The following is an 11,555-nucleotide window of genomic DNA, read 5'->3' on the forward strand; positions in this document are numbered from 1 at the left end:
GACAGGGTTGGGCTGCTGCTTTCAGACAGGTATACATTAAGGTTCGGGTCAGTGTTAGCGCCTAGGTTAGCCCAAGGGTGAGACAGGGTTGCTGTGTGTTAAAGTGAGAGTGAGGGTTCGATCAGGGCAGAGTTTCGTATAACCGCCAAGAATTCGTTCAGGGTCCGAGGAGTGCTAGAGCCTCGGTTACCGCGAGGGTAGGGAAAGGTTCATATGTCGGTTTCGTTGAGGGTGACGAATGGATCCTTGTTCGGATGCTGCCTACAACCAGGTATACATTTAGGTTCGGAACAGTGTTTGAGCCACAGTAACCGTGAGGGAACCTAAAGGTTGGTATGATGGTTAGGGTGAGGGTGAGAAACGGGACAGGGTCCGCCTCTACGTACAGCCTTGTGTACGTCTAGACTCGGAACATTGTTAGGGCCACGGTTAGTTGGAGGGTATGGGAAAGGTTTGAATGTTGGTTAGTGTCAGTCTGAGGGTTGGGAGAGTGTTCGGCTACTGCGTGTATCCAGGTATATATTAAGTTCGGGTGAGGGTTAGTAACTCGCTTAACCCGAGGGTGAACAGGGTTGGTGTGTTAGTTAAAGTGACGGTGAGGGTTTGGACAGAGTAGAGTTTCGGATAACAGGCAAGTAGGTTCTGAGCAGTATTTGAAACTCGGTCAGCGTGAGGGAGGTTAAGTTTGGGATGTTGGTTAGGGTGAGGGGGAGCGATGGGACAGTGTTCAGGTTCTGCTTACAGCCAGGTGCATGTTTAGGCTCGGAAGACTCTTAGGGCTCGGTTAGCGGGAGGTTGTGGCAAAGGATTGAATGTTGGGTAGTGTCAGTCTGAGGGATGGGAGAGTGTTCGGCTACGGCCTGTATCGAGGTGTACATTAAGGTTCCGGTGAGGGATAGGAACTCGGTTAACCCGAGGGTGAACAGGGTTGGTGTGTTAGTGAAAGTGGCGGTGAGGGTTTGGATAGAGTAGAGTTTCGGATAAGAGGCAAGTAGGTTCCGAGTAGTACTTGAGAGTTGGTCAGCGTGAGGGAGTTTAAGTTTAGGATGTTGGTTAGGGTGAGGGTGAGTGATGGGACAGTGTTCAGGTTCCGCTTACAGCCAGGTGCATGTTTAGGCTCGGAAGACTCTTAGGGCTCGGTTAGCGGGAGGTTATGCGAAAGGATTGAATGTTGGTTAGTGTGAGGCTGAGGGATGGGACATGTTTCAGCTACTGCCTGCTGCTGCCAGGTATACATTAAGGTTCGGGTCAGTGTTAGGGCCACTGTTAGCCCGAGTGTGAGAGTGGGTTGGAGTGTTAGTTAGAGTGAGGGGGAGGGTTGAGACATGGTACGTGTTAGATAACAGCCACGTATACGTGTAAGATCGGAAGAGTGTTAGAGCCACGGTTATCGCCAGGTTAGGGACAGGTTGGTATTTCTGATATGTTGAGGGAGAGGGATGGAACTGACTTCGGCTGCTGTCTCCAGCCAGGTATACATTTAGGTTCAGAGCAGTGTTTGAGCCACGTTCACCCCGACGGATGTTCAACTTGGTATGTTGGTTAGGGTGAGGGTGAGGGATGGGACCGTGTTCGGGTTCTGATTACAACCAGGTGTACGTTTAGGTTCGGAACACTGTTATGATCACTGTTAGCTGGAAGGTATGGGAATGTATTGAATGTTGGTTAGTGTCAGTCTGAGGGATGGGAGAGTGTTCGGCTACTGCCTGTATCGAGGTGTACATTAAGGTTCGGGTGAGGGATAGGAACTCGGTTAACCCGACGGTGAACACGGTTGGTGTGTTAAAGTGGCGGTGAGGGTTTGGACAGGGTAGGGTTTCAGACAACAGCCAAGTAGGTTCGGCGCAGTATTTAAGCCTTGGTCAGCGTGAGGGTAGTTAAAGGTTGGTACGTTGGTTAGGGTGAGGGGTGAGTGATGGGACAGTGTTCCGGATCCGCTTACAACCAGGTGCACGTTTAGGTTCGGAACACTGTTAGCATCACTGTTAGCTGGAGGGTATGGGAAAGGATTGTATGTTGGTTAGTGTGAGGATTAGGGAAGGGACAGGGTTGGGCTGCTGCTTTCAGACAGGTATACATTAAGGTTCGGGTCAGTGTTAGCGCCTAGGTTAGCCCAAGGGTGAGACAGGGTTGCTGTGTGTTAAAGTGAGAGTGAGGGTTCGATCAGGGCAGAGTTTCGTATAACCGCCAAGAATTCGTTCAGGGTCGGAGGAGTGCTAGAGCCTCGGTTACCGCGAGGGTAGGGAAAGGTTCATATGTCGGTTTCGTTGAGGGTGACGAATGGATCCTTGTTCGGATGCTGCCTACCACCAGGTATACATTTAGGTTCGGAACAGTGTTTGAGCCGCAGTAACCGTGAGGGAACCTAAAGGTTGGTATGATGGTTAGGGTGAGGGTGAGAAACGGGACAGGGTCCGCCTCTACGTACAGCCTTGTGTACGTCTAGACTCGGAACATTGTTAGGGCCACGGTTAGTTGGAGGGTATGGGAAAGGTTTGAATGTTGGTTAGTGTCAGTCTGAGGGTTGGGAGAGTGTTCGGCTACTGCGTGTATCCAGGTATATATTAAGTTCGGGTGAGGGTTAGTAACTCGCTTAACCCGAGGGTGAACAGGGTTGGTGTGTTAGTTAAAGTGACGGTGAGGGTTTGGACAGAGTAGAGTTTCGGATAACAGGCAAGTAGGTTCTGAGCAGTATTTGAAACTCGGTCAGCGTGAGGGAGGTTAAGTTTGGGATGTTGGTTAGGGTGAGGGGGAGCGATGGGACAGTGTTCAGGTTCTGCTTACAGCCAGGTGCATGTTTAGGCTCGGAAGACTCTTAGGGCTCGGTTAGCGGGAGGTTGTGGCAAAGGATTGAATGTTGGGTAGTGTCAGTCTGAGGGATGGGAGAGTGTTCGGCTACGGCCTGTATCGAGGTGTACATTAAGGTTCCGGTGAGGGATAGGAACTCGGTTAACCCGAGGGTGAACAGGGTTGGTGTGTTAGTGAAAGTGGCGGTGAGGGTTTGGATAGAGTAGAGTTTCGGATAAGAGGCAAGTAGGTTCCGAGTAGTACTTGAGAGTTGGTCAGCGTGAGGGAGTTTAAGTTTGGGATGTTGGTTAGGGTGAGGGTGAGTGATGGGACAGTGTTCAGGTTCCGCTTACAGCCAGGTGCATGTTTAGGCTCGGAAGACTCTTAGGGCTCGGTTAGCGGGAGGTTATGCGAAAGGATTGAATGTTGGTTAGTGTGAGGCTGAGGGATGGGACATGTTTCAGCTACTGCCTGCTGCTGCCAGGTATACATTAAGGTTCGGGTCAGTGTTAGGGCCACTGTTAGCCCGAGTGTGAGAGTGGGTTGGAGTGTTAGTTAGAGTGAGGGGGAGGGTTGAGACATGGTACGTGTTAGATAACAGCCACGTATACGTGTAAGATCGGAAGAGTGTTAGAGCCACGGTTATCGCCAGGTTAGGGACAGGTTGGTATTTCTGATATGTTGAGGGAGAGGGATGGAACTGACTTCGGCTGCTGTCTCCAGCCAGGTATACATTTAGGTTCAGAGCAGTGTTTGAGCCACGTTCACCCCGACGGATGTTCAACTTGGTATGTTGGTTAGGGTGAGGGTGAGGGATGGGACCGTGTTCGGGTTCTGATTACAACCAGGTGTACGTTTAGGTTCGGAACACTGTTATGATCACTGTTAGCTGGAAGGTATGGGAATGTATTGAATGTTGGTTAGTGTCAGTCTGAGGGATGGGAGAGTGTTCGGCTACTGCCTGTATCGAGGTGTACATTAAGGTTCGGGTGAGGGATAGGAACTCGGTTAACCCGACGGTGAACACGGTTGGTGTGTTAAAGTGGCGGTGAGGGTTTGGACAGGGTAGGGTTTCAGACAACAGCCAAGTAGGTTCGGCGCAGTATTTAAGCCTTGGTCAGCGTGAGGGTAGTTAAAGGTTGGTACGTTGGTTAGGGTGAGGGGTGAGTGATGGGACAGTGTTCCGGATCCGCTTACAACCAGGTGCACGTTTAGGTTCGGAACACTGTTAGCATCACTGTTAGCTGGAGGGTATGGGAAAGGATTGTATGTTGGTTAGTGTGAGGATTAGGGAAGGGACAGGGTTGGGCTGCTGCTTTCAGACAGGTATACATTAAGGTTCGGGTCAGTGTTAGCGCCTAGGTTAGCCCAAGGGTGAGACAGGGTTGCTGTGTGTTAAAGTGAGAGTGAGGGTTCGATCAGGGCAGAGTTTCGTATAACCGCCAAGAATTCGTTCAGGGTCGGAGGAGTGCTAGAGCCTCGGTTACCGCGAGGGTAGGGAAAGGTTCATATGTCGGTTTCGTTGAGGGTGACGAATGGATCCTTGTTCGGATGCTGCCTACCACCAGGTATACATTTAGGTTCGGAACAGTGTTTGAGCCGCAGTAACCGTGAGGGAACCTAAAGGTTGGTATGATGGTTAGGGTGAGGGTGAGAAACGGGACAGGGTCCGCCTCTACGTACAGCCTTGTGTACGTCTAGACTCGGAACATTGTTAGGGCCACGGTTATTTGGAGGGTATGGGAAAGGTTTGAATGTTGGTTAGTGTCAGTCTGAGGGTTGGGAGAGTGTTCGGCTACTGCGTGTATCCAGGTATATATTAAGTTCGGGTGAGGGTTAGTAACTCGCTTAACCCGAGGGTGAACAGGGTTGGTGTGTTAGTTAAAGTGACGGTGAGGGTTTGGACAGAGTAGAGTTTCGGATAACAGGCAAGTAGGTTCTGAGCAGTATTTGAAACTCGGTCAGCGTGAGGGAGGTTAAGTTTGGGATGTTGGTTAGGGTGAGGGGGAGCGATGGGACAGTGTTCAGGTTCTGCTTACAGCCAGGTGCATGTTTAGGCTCGGAAGACTCTTAGGGCTCGGTTAGCGGGAGGTTGTGGCAAAGGATTGAATGTTGGGTAGTGTCAGTCTGAGGGATGGGAGAGTGTTCGGCTACGGCCTGTATCGAGGTGTACATTAAGGTTCCGGTGAGGGATAGGAACTCGGTTAACCCGAGGGTGAACAGGGTTGGTGTGTTAGTGAAAGTGTCGGTGAGGGTTTGGATAGAGTAGAGTTTCGGATAAGAGGCAAGTAGGTTCCGAGTAGTACTTGAGAGTTGGTCAGCGTGAGGGAGTTTAAGTTTGGGATGTTGGTTAGGGTGAGGGTGAGTGATGGGACAGTGTTCAGGTTCCGCTTACAGCCAGGTGCATGTTTAGGCTCGGAAGACTCTTAGGGCTCGGTTAGCGGGAGGTTATGCGAAAGGATTGAATGTTGGTTAGTGTGAGGCTGAGGGATGGGACATGTTTCAGCTACTGCCTGCTGCTGCCAGGTATACATTAAGGTTCGGGTCAGTGTTAGGGCCACTGTTAGCCCGAGTGTGAGAGTGGGTTGGAGTGTTAGTTAGAGTGAGGGGGAGGGTTGAGACATGGTACGTGTTAGATAACAGCCACGTATACGTGTAAGATCGGAAGAGTGTTAGAGCCACGGTTATCGCCAGGTTAGGGACAGGTTGGTATTTCTGATATGTTGAGGGAGAGGGATGGAACTGACTTCGGCTGCTGTCTCCAGCCAGGTATACATTTAGGTTCAGAGCAGTGTTTGAGCCACGTTCACCCCGACGGATGTTCAACTTGGTATGTTGGTTAGGGTGAGGGTGAGGGATGGGACCGTGTTCGGGTTCTGATTACAACCAGGTGTACGTTTAGGTTCGGAACACTGTTATGATCACTGTTAGCTGGAAGGTATGGGAATGTATTGAATGTTGGTTAGTGTCAGTCTGAGGGATGGGAGAGTGTTCGGCTACTGCCTGTATCGAGGTGTACATTAAGGTTCGGGTGAGGGATAGGAACTCGGTTAACCCGACGGTGAACACGGTTGGTGTGTTAAAGTGGCGGTGAGGGTTTGGACAGGGTAGGGTTTCAGATAACAGCCAAGTAGGTTCGGCGCAGTATTTAAGCCTTGGTCAGCGTGAGGGTAGTTAAAGGTTGGTACGTTGGTTAGGGTGAGGGGTGAGTGATGGGACAGTGTTCAGGTTCTGCTCACAGCCAGGTGCACGTTTAGATTCGGAAGACTCTCAGAGCCACGGTTAGCGTGAGGTTATGCGAAAGGATTGAATGTTGGTTAGTGTGAGGCTGAGGGATGGGACATGTTTCAGCTACTGCCTGCAGCCTGGTATACGTTAAGGTTCGGGTCAGTGTGAGGGCCTCGTTTCACCCGATTGTGAGAGAGTGTTACTTTGTAAGCTACCGTGAGGGTGATGGTTCAGACAGTGTAATGGTTTGGAAAACAGTCAAGTATACGTTTAGGAACGGAAGCATGTTAGAGCCACGATTATCGCCGGGTAGGGAAAAGGATGGATGGTACGCCTGACATGTTGCGGGTGAGGGATGGAACTGTGTTCGCCTGCTGCCTACAGCCAGGTATACATTGAAGTTCGGAGCAGTGTTTGAGGCGCGTCACCCCGACGGAAGCTAAAGGTTGGTAATTTGGTGAGGGTGAGTGTGAGGGAAGGGATAGTGTTCCGGTTCCGCTTACAACCAGGTGCACGTTTAGGTTCGGAACACTGTTAGCATCACTGTTAGCTGGAGGGTATGGGAAAGGATTGTATGTTGGTTAGTGTGAGGATTAGGGAAGGGACAGGGTTGGGCTGCTGCTTTCAGACAGGTATACATTAAGGTTCGGGTCAGTGTTAGCGCCTAGGTTAGCCCAAGGGTGAGACAGGGTTGCTGTGTGTTAAAGTGAGACTGAGGGTTCGATCAGGGCAGAGTTTCGTATAACCACCAAGAATTCGTTCAGGGTCGGAGGAGTGCTAGAGCCTCGGTTACCGCGAGGGTAGGGAAAGGTTCATATGTCGGTTTCGTTGAGGGTGACGAATGGATCCTTGTTCGGATGCTGCCTACAACCAGGTATACATTTAGGTTCGGAACAGTGTTTGAGCCGCAGTAACCGTGAGGGAACCTAAAGGTTGGTATGATGGTTAGGGTGAGGGTGAGAAACGGGACAGGGTCCGCCTCTACGTACAGCCTTGTGTACGTCTAGACTCGGAATATTGTTAGGGCCACGGTTAGTTGGAGGGTATGGGAAAGGTTTGAATGTTGGTTAGTGTCAGTCTGAGGGTTGGGAGAGTGTTCGGCTACTGCGTGTATCCAGGTATATATTAAGTTCGGGTGAGGGTTAGTAACTCGCTTAACCCGAGGGTGAACAGGGTTGGTGTGTTAGTTAAAGTGACGGTGAGGGTTTGGACAGAGTAGAGTTTCGGATAACAGGCAAGTAGGTTCTGAGCAGTATTTGAAACTCGGTCAGCGTGAGGGAGGTTAAGTTTGGGATGTTGGTTAGGGTGAGGGTGAGCGATGGGACAGTGTTCAGGTTCTGCTTACAGCCAGGTGCATGTTTAGGCTCGGAAGACTCTTAGGGCTCGGTTAGCGGGAGGTTGTGGCAAAGGATTGAATGTTGGGTAGTGTCAGTCTGAGGGATGGGAGAGTGTTCGGCTACTGCGTGTATCCAGCTATACATTAAGGTCGGGTGAGCGTTAGAAACTCGGTTAACCCGAGGGTGAACAGGGTTGGTGTGTTAGTGAAAGTGGCGGTGAGGGTTTGGATAGAGTAGAGTTTCGGATAAGAGGCAAGTAGGTTCCGAGTAGTACTTGAGAGTTGGTCAGCGTGAGGGAGTTTAAGTTTGGGATGTTGGTTAGGGTGAGGGTGAGTGATGGGACAGTGTTCAGGTTCCGCTTACAGCCAGGTGCATGTTTAGGCTCGGAAGACTCTTAGGGCTCGGTTAGCGGGAGGTTATGCGAAAGGATTGAATGTTGGTTAGTGTGAGGCTGAGGGATGGGACATGTTTCAGCTACTGCCTGCTGCTGCCAGGTATACATTAAGGTTCGGGTCAGTGTTAGGGCCACTGTTAGCCCGAGTGTGAGAGTGGGTTGGAGTGTTAGTTAGAGTGAGGGGGAGGGTTGAGACATGGTACGTGTTAGATAACAGCCACGTATACGTGTAAGATCGGAAGAGTGTTAGAGCCACGGTTATCGCCAGGTTAGGGACAGGTTGGTATTTCTGATATGTTGAGGGAGAGGGATGGAACTGACTTCGGCTGCTGTCTCCAGCCAGGTATACATTTAGGTTCAGAGCAGTGTTTGAGCCACGTTCACCCCGACGGATGTTCAACTTGGTATGTTGGTTAGGGTGAGGGTGAGGGATGGGACCGTGTTCGGGTTCTGATTACAACCAGGTGTACGTTTAGGTTCGGAACACTGTTATGATCACTGTTAGCTGGAAGGTATGGGAATGTATTGAATGTTGGTTAGTGTCAGTCTGAGGGATGGGAGAGTGTTCGGCTACTGCCTGTATCAAGGTGTACATTAAGGTTCGGGTGAGGGATAGGAACTCGGTTAACCCGACGGTGAACACGGTTGGTGTTTTAAAGTGGCGGTGAGGGTTTGGACAGGGTAGGGTTTCAGATAACAGCCAAGTAGGTTCGGCGCAGTATTTAAGCCTTGGTCAGCGTGAGGGTAGTTAAAGGTTGGTACGTTGGTTAGGGTGAGGGGTGAGTGATGGGACAGTGTTCCGGTTCCGCTTACAACCAGGTGCACGTTTAGGTTCGGAACACTGTTAGCATCACTGTTAGCTGGAGGGTATGGGAAAGGATTGTATGTTGGTTAGTGTGAGGATTAGGGAAGGGACAGGGTTGTGCTGCTGCTTTCAGACAGGTATACATTAAGGTTCGGGTCAGTGTTAGCGCCTAGGTTAGCCCAAGGGTGAGACAGGGTTGCTGTGTGTTAAAGTGAGAGTGAGGGTTCGATCAGGGCAGAGTTTCGTATAACCGCCAAGAATTCGTTCAGGGTCCGAGGAGTGCTAGAGCCTCGGTTACCGCGAGGGTAGGGAAAGGTTCATATGTAGGTTTCGTTGAGGGTGACGAATGGATCCTTGTTCGGATGCTGCCTACAACCAGGTATACATTTAGGTTCGGAACAGTGTTTGAGCCGCAGTAACCGTGAGGGAACCTAAAGGTTGGTATGATGGTTAGGGTGAGGGTGAGAAACGGGACAGGGTCCGCCTCTACGTACAGCCTTGTGTACGTCTAGACTCGGAACATTGTTAGGGCCACGGTTAGTTGGAGGGTATGGGAAAGGTTTGAATGTTGGTTAGTGTCAGTCTGAGGGTTGGGAGAGTGTTCGGCTACTGCGTGTATCCAGGTATATATTAAGTTCGGGTGAGGGTTAGTAACTCGCTTAACCCGAGGGTGAACAGGGTTGGTGTGTTAGTTAAAGTGACGGTGAGGGTTTGGACAGAGTAGAGTTTCGGATAACAGGCAAGTAGGTTCTGAGCAGTATTTGAAACTCGGTCAGCGTGAGGGAGGTTAAGTTTGGGATGTTGGTTAGGGTGAGGGTGAGCGATGGGACAGTGTTCAGGTTCTGCTTACAGCCAGGTGCATGTTTAGGCTCGCAAGACTCTTAGGGCTCGGTTAGCGGGAGGTTGTGGCAAAGGATTGAATGTTGGGTAGTGTCAGTCTGAGGGATGGGAGAGTGTTCGGCTACTGCCTGTATCGAGGTGTACATTAAGGTTCGGGTGAGGGATAGGAACTCGGTTAACCCGACGGTGAACACGGTTGGTGTGTTAAAGTGGCGGTGAGGGTTTGGACAGGGTAGGGTTTCAGATAACAGCCAAGTAGGTTCGGCGCAGTATTTAAGCCTTGGTCAGCGTGAGGGTAGTTAAAGGTTGGTACGTTGGTTAGGGTGAGGGGTGAGTGATGGGACAGTGTTCAGGTTCTGCTCACAGCCAGGTGCACGTTTAGATTCGGAAGACTCTCAGAGCCACGGTTAGCGTGAGGTTATGCGAAAGGATTGAATGTTGGTTAGTGTGAGGCTGAGGGATGGGACATGTTTCAGCTACTGCCTGCAGCCTGGTATACGTTAAGGTTCGGGTCAGTGTGAGGGCCTCGTTTCACCCGATTGTGAGAGAGTGTTACTTTGTAAGCTACCGTGAGGGTGATGGTTCAGACAGTGTAATGGTTTGGAAAACAGTCAAGTATACGTTTAGGAACGGAAGCATGTTAGAGCCACGATTATCGCCGGGTAGGGAAAAGGATGGATGGTACGCCTGACATGTTGCGGGTGAGGGATGGAACTGTGTTCGCCTGCTGCCTACAGCCAGGTATACATTGAGGTTCGGAGCAGTGTTTGAGGCGCGTCACCCCGACGGAAGCTAAAGGTTGGTAATTTGGTGAGGGTGAGTGTGAGGGAAGGGATAGTGTTCCGGTTCCGCTTACAACCAGGTGCACGTTTAGGTTCGGAACACTGTTAGCATCACTGTTAGCTGGAGGGTATGGGAAAGGATTGTATGTTGGTTAGTGTGAGGATTAGGGAAGGGACAGGGTTGGGCTGCTGCTTTCAGACAGGTATACATTAAGGTTCGGGTCAGTGTTAGCGCCTAGGTTAGCCCAAGGGTGAGACAGGGTTGCTGTGTGTTAAAGTGAGAGTGAGGGTTCGATCAGGGCAGAGTTTCGTATAACCACCAAGAATTCGTTCAGGGTCGGAGGAGTGCTAGAGCCTCGGTTACCGCGAGGGTAGGGAAAGGTTCATATGTCGGTTTCGTTGAGGGTGACGAATGGATCCTTGTTCGGATGCTGCCTACAACCAGGTATACATTTAGGTTCGGAACAGTGTTTGAGCCGCAGTAACCGTGAGGGAACCTAAAGGTTGGTATGATGGTTAGGGTGAGGGTGAGAAACGGGACAGGGTCCGCCTCTACGTACAGCCTTGTGTACGTCTAGACTCGGAATATTGTTAGGGCCACGGTTAGTTGGAGGGTATGGGAAAGGTTTGAATGTTGGTTAGTGTCAGTCTGAGGGTTGGGAGAGTGTTCGGCTACTGCGTGTATCCAGGTATATATTAAGTTCGGGTGAGGGTTAGTAACTCGCTTAACCCGAGGGTGAACAGGGTTTGTGTGTTAGTTAAAGTGACGGTGAGGGTTTGGACAGAGTAGAGTTTCGGATAACAGGCAAGTAGGTTCTGAGCAGTATTTGAAACTCGGTCAGCGTGAGGGAGGTTAAGTTTGGGATGTTGGTTAGGGTGAGGGTGAGCGATGGGACAGTGTTCAGGTTCTGCTTACAGCCAGGTGCATGTTTAGGCTCGGAAGACTCTTAGGGCTCGGTTAGCGGGAGGTTGTGGCAAAGGATTGAATGTTGGGTAGTGTCAGTCTGAGGGATGGGAGAGTGTTCGGCTACTGCGTGTATCCAGCTATACATTAAGGTCGGGTGAGCGTTAGAAACGCGGTTAACCCGAGGGTGAACAGGGTTGGTGTGTTAGTGAAAGTGGCGGTGAGGGTTTGGATAGAGTAGAGTTTCGGATAAGAGGCAAGTAGGTTCCGAGTAGTACTTGAGAGTTGGTCAGCGTGAGGGAGTTTAAGTTTGGGATGTTGGTTAGGGTGAGGGTGAGTGATGGGACAGTGTTCAGGTTCCGCTTACAGCCAGGTGCATGTTTAGGCTCGGAAGACTCTTAGGGCTCGGTTAGCGGGAGGTTATGCGAAAGGATTGAATGTTGGTTAGAGTGAGGCTGAGGGATGGGACATGTTTCAG

This window comes from Rhinolophus sinicus, chromosome 7, assembly GCF_057876585.1.
Source record: "Rhinolophus sinicus isolate RSI-liver-muscle chromosome 7, RSI-T2T, whole genome shotgun sequence".
Lineage (NCBI taxonomy): Eukaryota > Metazoa > Chordata > Mammalia > Chiroptera > Rhinolophidae > Rhinolophus > Rhinolophus sinicus.